The following is an 11,598-nucleotide window of genomic DNA, read 5'->3' as shown; positions in this document are numbered from 1 at the left end:
GACTTGCAATATCTTTCCCTGTGCTTTCGTCATTTACCTGGTTGGCCTTAGCCAGCTGCCAGTGACCTAGTCCATCTCTAACTCCTCCTTCTCCAGCAGAGCAGGGAGAGAACATAAGATGGAAAAACTCATGGGTCAAGGTAGATACTGGGAGACGATTAGTCAATTGCCATCATGGCCGAAACGTATTCAACCTGAGAAAATGGAATTTAATTTATTGCCAGTTAAAATAATTCTGGATAGTGAGAAACAAAGAGAAATTAATATAACACCTTCCCCTGCTTTTTATTTCCTCAGCTTCTCTCGCTTACTCCCAAGTCCTCCACATCCCCCTCTCACCTGAGTGGTAAAGGGACATTCCCTATGGGGTTGTGGTGTTAGTCCATAATTGCTTCTCTCTGCAGCTCTTTGTCACATTTCCCCTATTCCAGCAATAATTCTCCATAGGCTGCAGTAGAGTCCTTGCTTTGGCACTAGGAACACTTCTTCCCCTACTCTCTTCTGGGTATTCACAAGGCTGCTCCTAATGACTTGTTTTGTTTTGTTTTGTTTTGGTTGGTTGTTATTTTGCCCCACTTCTTACAGTAGTCTGGAATTTAATACTTTCCTAAATACATTTTCACAGAAGTGTCACTTCTTTGTGCCATGCGGCTGATGACCATGCACTTGGTTGGGCACATTTTGGAGCTGGCTGTGTCTGGCATGGGACAGCCCCTGGCCTCTTCTCACAGAGGCCATGCCTGTGCCTTTCCACTGCCAGCACCTGAACACAGATAACTAACTCAGACTGACTGACTTTCTGTCTGTTGTATGTTGTTCTACTTGCAGCAGATGGAACATCGGCTTTTTGTTTTGACAGACTGTTGATGAAGTCCTCCTGAAGACTATTTCTAAAACCAAACACAAGGACATGCTTGTGAGCACTGGGAAATGCTAATTATTGCAGCGACAGAATTGTTTGCAGAACCAGTACCTGAATGTGAAAATTAAGTGAGACAAAAGAATAAATAGGATATGAAGCCTAGAAAGATGTAGATAAAGGAATCACAGAAAATACACTCTGTGGCACCAGAACGAATCAGCAGAGTAAGCAAAAAGTTTTTGTTGACTGATTGAGGTTTGGCACTGCAAGCAGCTCTTCTGTCTCATTTTGTTTCTCCTGTTGGGTTTTGTGCCTTTTCTGTAGATATAAAATTTCAAAAATAGATGTTGCCTTTTTTAATGCCGTATATTTTTATCTCTTTAATAATAACAACTATCCTTTGTAAATTCATTCTGGATAGTCCTGTACACGTTCTTGCCCTTCATGTGTTTGGAAATATTTTTAAAGACTATTTTTCCCTTCACTGTCTCAGGGACTAGTGTGACATTGAACAGTCTGTAGTTCCCCAATTCTTGTCCTGACTGACAATTTGATTGATACTTGCTTTCTCCTAGCCCTCAAGAACTTACTCCATCTCCACAATCTGTCAAAGTGAGCAAAACATAGCCTCACAATGACTTTACCCAGCTCCCTCAGCACTCATGAATTCATCCAGTCATATCCCTGGATGAGTGTAATTTCAGTTTTGTTAAATGTTCCCTAGCCCAATCACCATCCACTGATGATAAGTCTTCATTGCTCTGATTTTTCCATTTACATTAGTTCTGTATAAAGAAAATATATTTCTAGCCCCAACACTTCTTGCAGTTTTCTACTGACCAGTTCAGGAGGTGTCTAGTCAGCCTTTTGGGTTTTGTGGATTCCAATTACATGGAATCACCCTATGTACTTGAGTATGTAGTGAAGACTTCACTAGCATGACTATGCACTGCTGCATAGTGCATATTCTCAGTGTGTGGAATAGAATGCCAGTTCTATGGTAAACTCCATTGGTGAAAGATAAAGAAATTTTTGGGTCACCTAACTCGCTCATGAGGTGGATACATTTACATAGATCAGTACAAGCTGAGAAAAGTATACTCATAAAAAAATTAAAAATTATGGTCTTTCTCCATTAAGAAATGTTCAAAGTTAAGACAATGGTTTTGCTAGCTAGCTGCTTTGAACCACACCTTTCCTGTTGTGGTCTGCTGTGTCCAAGCAGCAGATGGTTATCACACAACCGCTGGACCTGCCTTTCAGCTGAACTTAAGAATTTTCAGCTCCTGGTAACAAGACACTGCACAGAAACTGTCTGTTCTGTGGGAAGGACTTTCTACTCTAGGTATCCCATGCAAAACCCCTTCTCTCTTACTGGAAACAGCCTGCTTGTATGTTCTTTTAATCCTTCTCTTGAAACCACAGGACAACAGGCAATGGCTACTTGCCATTTTTATTCTTTGAAAGAAACAGACAAAAGTTGAAGAGAAACATCACGAATATACATTCAGAGCACTAAATTAAGACCATGCTAGGAATGCTACACCTACAAAATCTGGAAAACACCAGATCTACATTGCTCCGGGAACTTTTTTGTCAGAAGCATTCAGTGGTGAAAGAAAACTACAGATGCTTTAATTAAGCAGCGTAAGACTTCAGCTTGCATTAGTCTTGATTTTAGCCTCTGGACATGGCTGCAAATCAGGCAAATAAAAATCCCTATGGGTCTTCAACCAAGGCAAAAAATACACCTCTAAGGAAATTGCTTTCAATTTTCACTCTTATCTGAACAGGCACAAAGCCAAACAATGGCCAAAGAGTCACTGAACAAACTGTATCTAAAATACCAATTTTCCTTGAAACCAAATATCTTATGAGAACACAAATAGAAACATAAAAGGGAATGAGAGGGCTGAAGCATGCCCCACTTTCTCACAATTATGGATGAGACAAGAATTACTTTATTCAGTCACAAAAATCTCTCTCTATTAAGAAAATCATTTTAATGAGGAATTGTAGTAAGTAAAATTGAAAATTCTGGGCAAATGATGGGTTGCAAATTAGGAAAATTATTTCAGTGATATTTATAAAAATAGGGAATTGCTTGTGCAATTAATCCACTACTAGCTTGATTCGCAGAGGTAAGAATAAGACCATAATATAATGTGCTTTATGTTACCTGGCTCCAGTAACCTCACTTTATAATTTAAATTATTAAGAAAAATGTAAATGCCTTCTGAGAAAGGAAATTTGATCAAAGTCTTGATAAAAAAGATTTTTCTCTATAACAATATTCTCTCTCAGAACTAAGAAGAAAAGATGCTGCACCTAAAAATGATGCCATTAAAATGTCCTATTCAAACAGATCAAGTATCCACAAAAAAACACATACATGATACATGTTTTCTGAAAAACTAGAAAACCCGAGGGAGCTCCTAATAGAAATTATAAGTACCACTGTATCATATTCATGTGTATATACTAAATACCTATTTGTATAAATATATTTGTATGTAGATAGAAATGATGTTAGTCAAAGGTTATTTCTTCAGAAACAGAAATGTATGTTAAATAAAAAAAAAAAAATCAAATTTTTTTCCTGCTCTTGAGTCTGAAAAATCTGAAAATGAAATGGGGTGAGATAAGAAACCTGGCCTCAGAGAAACAACTCTGAACTGTTAATTTTATGTGCCATAGATAAATAACTACAGCTGGAAGGGGCTTCAGAAGGTCAGCTGGCTCTAACTCCCTACTCATGCAGTGTTTCCAAGAAAAGGATGCCCAGGACTATATCCAGATGGCTATTGAATATGTCCAGCTCTACTCAGGGCAACCTGGGCCAGTGCTTGGGAACCCTCACAGTGAAAGGTGTTTCCTGATGTTCAGAGGGAATCTACCATGCTTCAGTTTGTGTCCATTGCCTCTGGTCCTGTTACTGGCTTCATTGTCTTTGCACTCAGGTTATAAACAGTAGTTAAAATTTGCCCAAGCCTTCCTTTCTATGGGCTAAACAGTAGCAGCTCTCTCAACCTTTCCTCACAGAATGGATGATCTAGATCTTCATGATCTTAGTGGACCCTTGCTGGGCTCTCTCCCAAATGTCCATGTCTGTCATACTGGGGAGAGCAGAACTGAACATAGTATTCCAGATATGGCGCTACCAGTGGTCAGGAAAGGGCAAGGATCACCTCCTTTGACTTGCTGGCCACACTTGGATAATTCAGCCCAGAATACCATTAACTTCCTTGTAGCAAGAGCACATTGCTGACTCATGGTCAACATCCAGGCCTCTAATGCAAAGCCACACTTCTACTGAATGACTGGGATTGCTCCTCCTCCAGTGCAGGACTTTAAAGTTTTCCTTGCTGAACTTAACAAGGTTCTTGATGACCCATTTCTCTAGCCTATTGAGGTTCTTCTGCTTGGCAGCACAACCCTCTGTCCTCTTGCATTGATTCTGTGTCACCAGCAAGCTTGCTTCATCGTTTACATCATTAACAAAGAAATTAAACAAGATTAGACCTAATATTGACTGGCATACATCATTAGTTATAGGTCTTCAGCACTTCTACTTGAATTCATACTGAGTGACAACTTAACAGGATGCAGCTCATAATCACTTCAAGTATAAATATCACTAGGGAAAAACTAAGTCTAATCTCTTGGGTTCCCTGACACTTAGTGTAATCCTTAGCTGCAAATCTGTTTCTTGTGACTCTTTTAAAATACATGAGTTTAAAGCTAAACCCTGTATACATAGATGAGCACAAACAAAACTGAGCTGCTTTCCCACTACGCTGGATGAACGGCAGCTCTTGTTGAGGAACTGTGAAGCTTTTGAGAGGAAAATGAAGATCATACCACCTTTCTGTGAGTTTGCTAGGCTTTTCTCAGATTCATCTCACAACATAAGATAGAAGACTCACTTTTTACTATTATGTAGAAAAGTCCTTAGGCTGCTGCTAAGAAATGGCCTGCTAAATTAGCATTGCTCTGTCTTTAGCAAAGGGAATAGTGGAATAAGAAGTGAGAGATATCCCTGAATGCTTAGGATGCCAGTCTGCCACTGGGCAGCTTTCCACTGCTACTTGCCAAAATCTGCACTCAAACTCCCACTCAAAGGTGCAATTGGATCTGTTAAATTTGATCCAAACATACCTACAATATTTGACAGAGCTGTAAACTGGATCAGGGGAACAGTTACTTACCATACTCTTCCTCCTCCTTCACAGAATTGAGAAAGATTCTCTGCAGTTGGCTCCCTGGGAGCATCAGTTACTACTTATGGTCACAGAAACATTGAACAACAGAATGGTCGGGGTTGGAAGGGGCCTCTGGAGATCATCCAGTCCAGGTCCCCTGGTTAAGCAGGTTCACCTTAAGCATGTGGCACAGTATCAATCAAGTCTAGGCAGGTTTTTGTTATCTCCAGAGAAAGAGATTCCACAGCTTCTCTGGGCAGCCTTTTCAACCGTTCTGTTGCCATCAAAATAAGAAGTTTTTCCTCATGTTTAGATGGAACTTCCAGTGTTCCAATTTGTGCCATTGCCCCTTGTTTGTTCACTGGGCACCACTAAAAAAGTCAGGCCCCATCCTTTTGACACCTGCCCTTTTAGATGTTTATAAGTATTGATAAAATCATCTCTCAGTCTTCTCCAGGCTGAAGAGATGCAGGTCTCTCAGCAGTCCTTATAAGAGAGAACTCCTAATCACCTTTGCATCCCTTGCTGGACTCTCTCTAGGATATATCTGTCCCTCTTGAACTGCAGAGTCCAGAACTGGACATGGTACTCCAGATGTGTCACTACCAGGGCAGAATAGAGGAAGGATAGCCTCCCTCATCCTGCTGGTCATTCTCTTCTTAATGCAACTCAGCATGCCATTGGCCTTCTTGGTCACAAGGGCACATTGCTAGCTTATGGTTAACTTGCTGTCCACTAGGACTCCTCATCTTTGTCTGCTGAGATGCAGGAAACCTGACCTACCCTTGTGCTTGGGGTTATTCCTCCCTGGGTGCAGGACCCTATTCTTGCCTTGTTGAACTTCATAAGGAAAAAGTACATCTTGGAAGTAAAAATTGACAATAAAAATTGGTAACCAAGTATTGTGCTCTAACTCCAGTCAGCACATTAGCTCTACACAGCCATTTGCTCATCCACTCCACAGTGGGATGGGGATAGGATCACAGGGGTAAAAATGAGAAATACGGGTTGAAATAAAGACAATTTAATATGCCAATTGTAACCTGCATGTGCAAGCAAAGTGAAATAATGAATTAATTCACTTCTTCCCATCAGTAGGCAGATGTTTAGCCCTTTTCAGGAAAGCAGGGCATCATATGTAATGGTTACTTTGAAAAACTGAACATCCTCCCTTTCTCTTGCTTTTCCCTATATTTTAGTGCTGAACATAACATCACATGTTATGGGATTTCTCTTTCGTAATCTCTCTGAGATGTTTTCCCTCCCAGCTTCTGGGGTGCCCCAAGCCTACTCCTTTGTGGCACAAAAGGTAAACAAAAATGGCTTTGACATTCTGTCAGCACTATTCAGCCATAACTGAAACATCCTTGTGTTATCAGCACTGTTTGTATCATAAATCTAAAACAGCACCATAAGAACTGCTATGGAGAAAATAAACTCTGTCCCAGCCAAAAACCATTACACTAAAACTAAACACTCCTTTTTTATACAGTTTTTCAACAAAAACAAATATTGCCTTTAGCAAAAAAGCAAAACAAACCAAAACCACAACAGTAACAAAACCCCACATCAAACAAAAAAAATCCACAAAAAACCCATAAAAAATAGCAACAACAAAAAAAACCCATCCAGAACCACAGCCAAAGAAAATCAGAACACCTCAAAGTACCACTTGGAATACTATGTTATTTCCCACATCTATTTTAGAGCTAAATAGGAGTCCACATTTTTCCTCTTTTTCTTCTCGAAGACAGAGCTCTACTGAAAGACCACACTGAAAGACTGCTTTTTTCCCAACTCATTACCTAAGAGCTATTCTGCAGCTAAATTCTACTATAGTTAAGAATGATTTTTTTAGCTGAATATATTGCTTTCTCTAGGCTGAGTATGTTTGAGTCTCATTCTGTCATTCCAGTTTCCTGCATTGTGCTGCAAACAGAGTACCAGTTCAACTGCCAGGGATAAAGCTGACAGCAAACAGGTAAAGGATGAGTACAAGCATTTGATGAAAAGGGAACAACAAGCTTTTATAGAGGAAATGGAATAAAAGGAGTTTGAAAGGAAAGCATGAATGTGTGGTATGTTTGCAGAATATTCTTCTAAAGTGTGAACTGTTGAGAGGATGTTGCATTAACTTGTTAAACACTTTATGTGTATGGAACAGAATCAAATGATTTTATTATTGTCAGTGATGACACGCATTTTACCAGCACAGTCTTCAGTGGGTTGCTGGGTACTCAGTATGACAGAACTTTAGAATCACATGATTGTTTAGGCTGGAAAAGTCCTTTAAGTCCAATTGTGTGATTCTAAAGTCCACAGTATTTAAGGTGAGGCCTCACTAGTGCTAAGTAGAGTATGATCTCTTCCCTAGTTCTGCTGGCCAAGCTGCTCCAGATGCAGGCCAGGATGCTGTTGACCTTCTTGGCCACCCGGGCGCTCTTCTGGCTTATATCCAGCTAGCTGTCACCAACATCCACAGGTTCTTCTCTGCTGAGCAGCTTTCCAGACACTCTTTGCCACGCCTGTAGTGTTGCATGGGGCTGTTTTGACACAAGGGCAGCACCTGGAATTGAGTCTCATACCTCATACTCAGCCCATTGATCCAGCCTGTCCAGATCCCTTTGCAAAGCCTTCCTAATCTCAGGCAGACCAACATTTCTGCTTACCTTGGTACCATCTGCAAATTTAATGAGTGTGCACTCAAACCCCTTGTCCAGATCATTGATGAAGATATTGCACAAGACCACCCCCCAACACTAAGCCTTAACACCAATGGTGACCCTGAGCCCAGCCTTGCAGGTTTTGGTGTGGTTACTTGCAATTAGCAGTCTGAACAATTGTAGTGGTAGGGCTAGGTGGGGACTTGGACTCCAGAGTCAGCAATGACATCAATTTGCCTCAAAACTCAGAAATGCAACTTTACAGCCCACAGAGGACATTTGTATTTGCTTGCTGTATGGGTAAGTTCGTAGTACGTGTTTTTAGAGTGTTTGTCCCAGTAGAAAACTGAGTTCATTTGAGTTCTTTAGGGTCTCTAGACTCTACCAGTTTTCAAGAGCAAACTGTATTTTTGAAGAGCAGAAATACAGTAATCTTCCCATGTTTTCAAACAATTTCTTTAAATGAAGAAAATCTTACCTTCTGTTCTCATTTTAATGTATGAGAGAAGGCATTTCCAGGCAGTTTTGACGTTAAAGATTTGCATTTTAGATCAAATAAGGTTGTTGAATATATAATGAACTGCTTTTATTGTCAAAGAAAGGTTGTTTGCTTGTTCCTTCTACAATTATAAAAACTTCTGCTGACAGAAGCAAGCTGAATGCATTTTGGGTTTAAAAGCATCCTATTTATAGTCAAGATGCAAAATGATCTCTATTCACTACAATGTCTCATTTGCAGGTTATCATTCTGCTTTCCTCTGAAAGCTACTCAGCAGATGTTTCCTCCCATCTTGACTCATTGCATTAGTGATTGAAAAATTTATTCTTTATCCTACTATGGTAGATTTAGGTTAGGAATTAGGAAGAAATTTTTCATTATGAGGGTGGTGAGACACTGGAGCAGAATGTCCAGGGAAGCCGCGCATTCCACCTCCCTGCAAGTGTTCAAGGCCAGGCTAGATGGGACTAGATCACAACCTGGTCTAGTGGGAGGTGTTCTCCCCATGGCAGGGGGTTGGAACTAGATGTCTCTAAGGTCTCTTCCAAACCAGTCTGTGATCTTACAGTTACTAAATATTTTCAGTTTTTGAAATAGACAACTTTCCAAATAGTTCATCAGTAGCAGAGCATTAACATTGCTTCATTAAAAAAAGAAACAAAATAAATAAAATTAAAAATATAGAATAGAATAAAAAAAATTAAACAAAACTAAAAAAGTAAGTTGAAATACACTAAATAAAATAAAAATTTGCTGCAGGTACATAGCCTCATGCCTCATTACTGTTTCAATTCTCCATGCACAATGAAGGAATGAATAAAGATCACTGTTTCACACTTCTCAAACTTCTTTAAAGATATTTGATATTGCAAGTAATATTCATGCCATTTGGTAGCTTCTGTGGACATTTCTGCCAATTCATTCGAGTGTTATTTCTGAAATTTGATTGTCTATGTATGTTAAATTCCAAGATTTAAAAATGTAAGGCTATTTCATAGAATCCAGCAATTCCACAGGCAAAATATCTATTTTCTTGAATGTTAAGTTTTATGGAATACGAAGTAATTTGTCAGTGGTAGGTTGGCCTGCACATCAAATTTTGTTATTTTCCTCAATATTCTGAAGTCTAGTTAGGAAAAAAACAAAACAAAACAGAATAAAAAAAGATCATGATCACATCTGAAGCAAAAAGGACTCAGCAATTTCTGTGAAAACTTTTCTTCCTTTTTCTTGATAAGCGCTGGCTATCATGATGGCTATCTTTAGGTTTCATGTGTACTTATCTGTTGGGTACCGACCTGTTCTAGACATTCTTGTTGGTAAACAATTTCTTTCTACATATTCCTTATCAGTATTTTTCTAATACTTAGTTTATATCTTTACCAGTAGCTCTCTTTTGTCTTAAGGTCACACAGATTGGCACAATCAGAGAGCAGAAAAAAACCAAACCACAGATGGAAATTGTCTCTTGCACCAGAATCAGGACTGACTGTGCCATTTTGAGAAATACCAGAGTGAAAGAACACCAAGGACTCTGGGAATCTAGTTCAAGTGTTTTTATAATAGTGAAAAGATGATAATCTTACTGAGTTTCAATGTCTGTAGCTGTTGTTTTGCTTTGAAATAGGTTGATTTCACATCTTAACAGCATTTTTTAACTTCAATGATCTCAAAGTACATGACATAAAAGTATTTTTTAGCATGGAAAGGAAGCATAGTTCTAACTAGTCTTGTTAAAACACAGTAACTTAAAATGTATTAACCCATACGTAGCCAAATCTTTTGTCAATATTCATTTCACACTTTATTTTGGCCCATGCTAGACGCACTGAACAGGAAAATCCAAAGAAGTTAATTCTGACATTAAAGGCCACCATCTAAAGCCACCCAGTTAAAGAAACCCTTACAGAACACAGCTTTAAACCACCTTGCACAGACTACGCAAAAAAGGTTCAAACCAAAGGCAGCCTGCTAAGCAGTAATTGCAAAATCCACAAAAGTCAGTGGAAAAACATTGACTATAAGAATACCAAGGCTTCACATTTACACTATTAATCACCATTTTAATGTGGAAATTAGTCTAAGAACAATACAAGTTCTTAGAAATCAGTCAAATGTTAATGTCTTTGCACATTCTTCCAGCAAAGAGAATTCTTTATTAACACATAATACTAATTGCTAATAGACTGTTCCCCTACTGACAAAGCAATCTTGGAGACAGAACCTGCTTTCTTTCAAAACAGGCACTATATTGCCATGTCTTGCCCCTTGTAGCTTGCCTCAATGCATTTGGGTTGCTCCTCTAAAGCTTTTTAGAAGTGTCTGAAAACACTTGCAGAGTATTTGGATAGCAGCTTCACAGACCCATGTTTGCACTTGCTGCATATGCAGTGCAGAGCAGAAATGAGTCAAGTCTGTCATGACTGCTTGCTACAATTTCAGTAACTGAACTCTGAACAGCCACTTTGGGTGTACTCTAGAACCTGCCAAATTTGCAGGACTGAAAAATTCACAATTCACCCCAATAATATTAATGTTTTGCCCTCTTTAGGTTGTGCCTATGAATGGACAAAAGTCTGTTTTCTCAGTGTAATAATACATTTCTAAAGTAGAAGGAACTCCTGAGGCATATGAAGTGTGTTAATTTCAATTAAGTTCATGAAGCTATGGGAATTTATGCCGAAGAATTTGCCTATCCTGGCTCAAAGGTTTCTGATGAAGATGATACAGGTTCACTACCTAAAAATGCCTTTTCCACCATCCAGCTGCTGTTTAAGAAGCTTAAATTAATGATTGCTTTGTAGTTCCAATCAAAATTCTTTATCACCAAGAGGTAGCAAACAAGTTTTGCTTTCAAAAGTACTGCTTAAGAAAGAAGACCAGGGCTGCATAACACTGACATTTTATTAGAATTCATTTGTAACAAATGGAACTTGTGTCAGCAAAGAACTGATTTTCATACAGACTTTCTTTCGCCACCAATGTAACGAAGTAAGAAAATAAAAAGCACGCCTTTCATTCTGTAAAACATTTACGCGTACTACTAATTAGAGGTAATTGTATTATTTTTAACAAGCCATTTTACAAGGTAATTTTTTCAGTTTTTCAGTCTATGCATCCAAAACAAGAGCAAAGAACACAATTTTTTATTATCTTTGTAAAGACACTCCAAGCTTGAATGTCAAAGCCACATAACAGATGGTTATGATGAGACCTGCAGCCTTCTGATATCTGTGGAGTATCAGGGCATCAAGAAAAAAATAAAGAGAAAAGTAAAAGAAAAAAAGGAAAATAAGATAAAAGAAAAATGAAGAAAAAACAAGAGAGAATATAAGGAAAAAAATCAGTTGCATTTTTTTAGTCATTGCAAAC

Source organism: Calypte anna, chromosome Z (assembly GCF_003957555.1).
Source record: "Calypte anna isolate BGI_N300 chromosome Z, bCalAnn1_v1.p, whole genome shotgun sequence".
Taxonomy (NCBI): domain Eukaryota; kingdom Metazoa; phylum Chordata; class Aves; order Apodiformes; family Trochilidae; genus Calypte; species Calypte anna.
The sequence above is the reverse complement of the archived record's forward strand: the minus strand, read 5'-3'. Positions refer to the sequence as shown.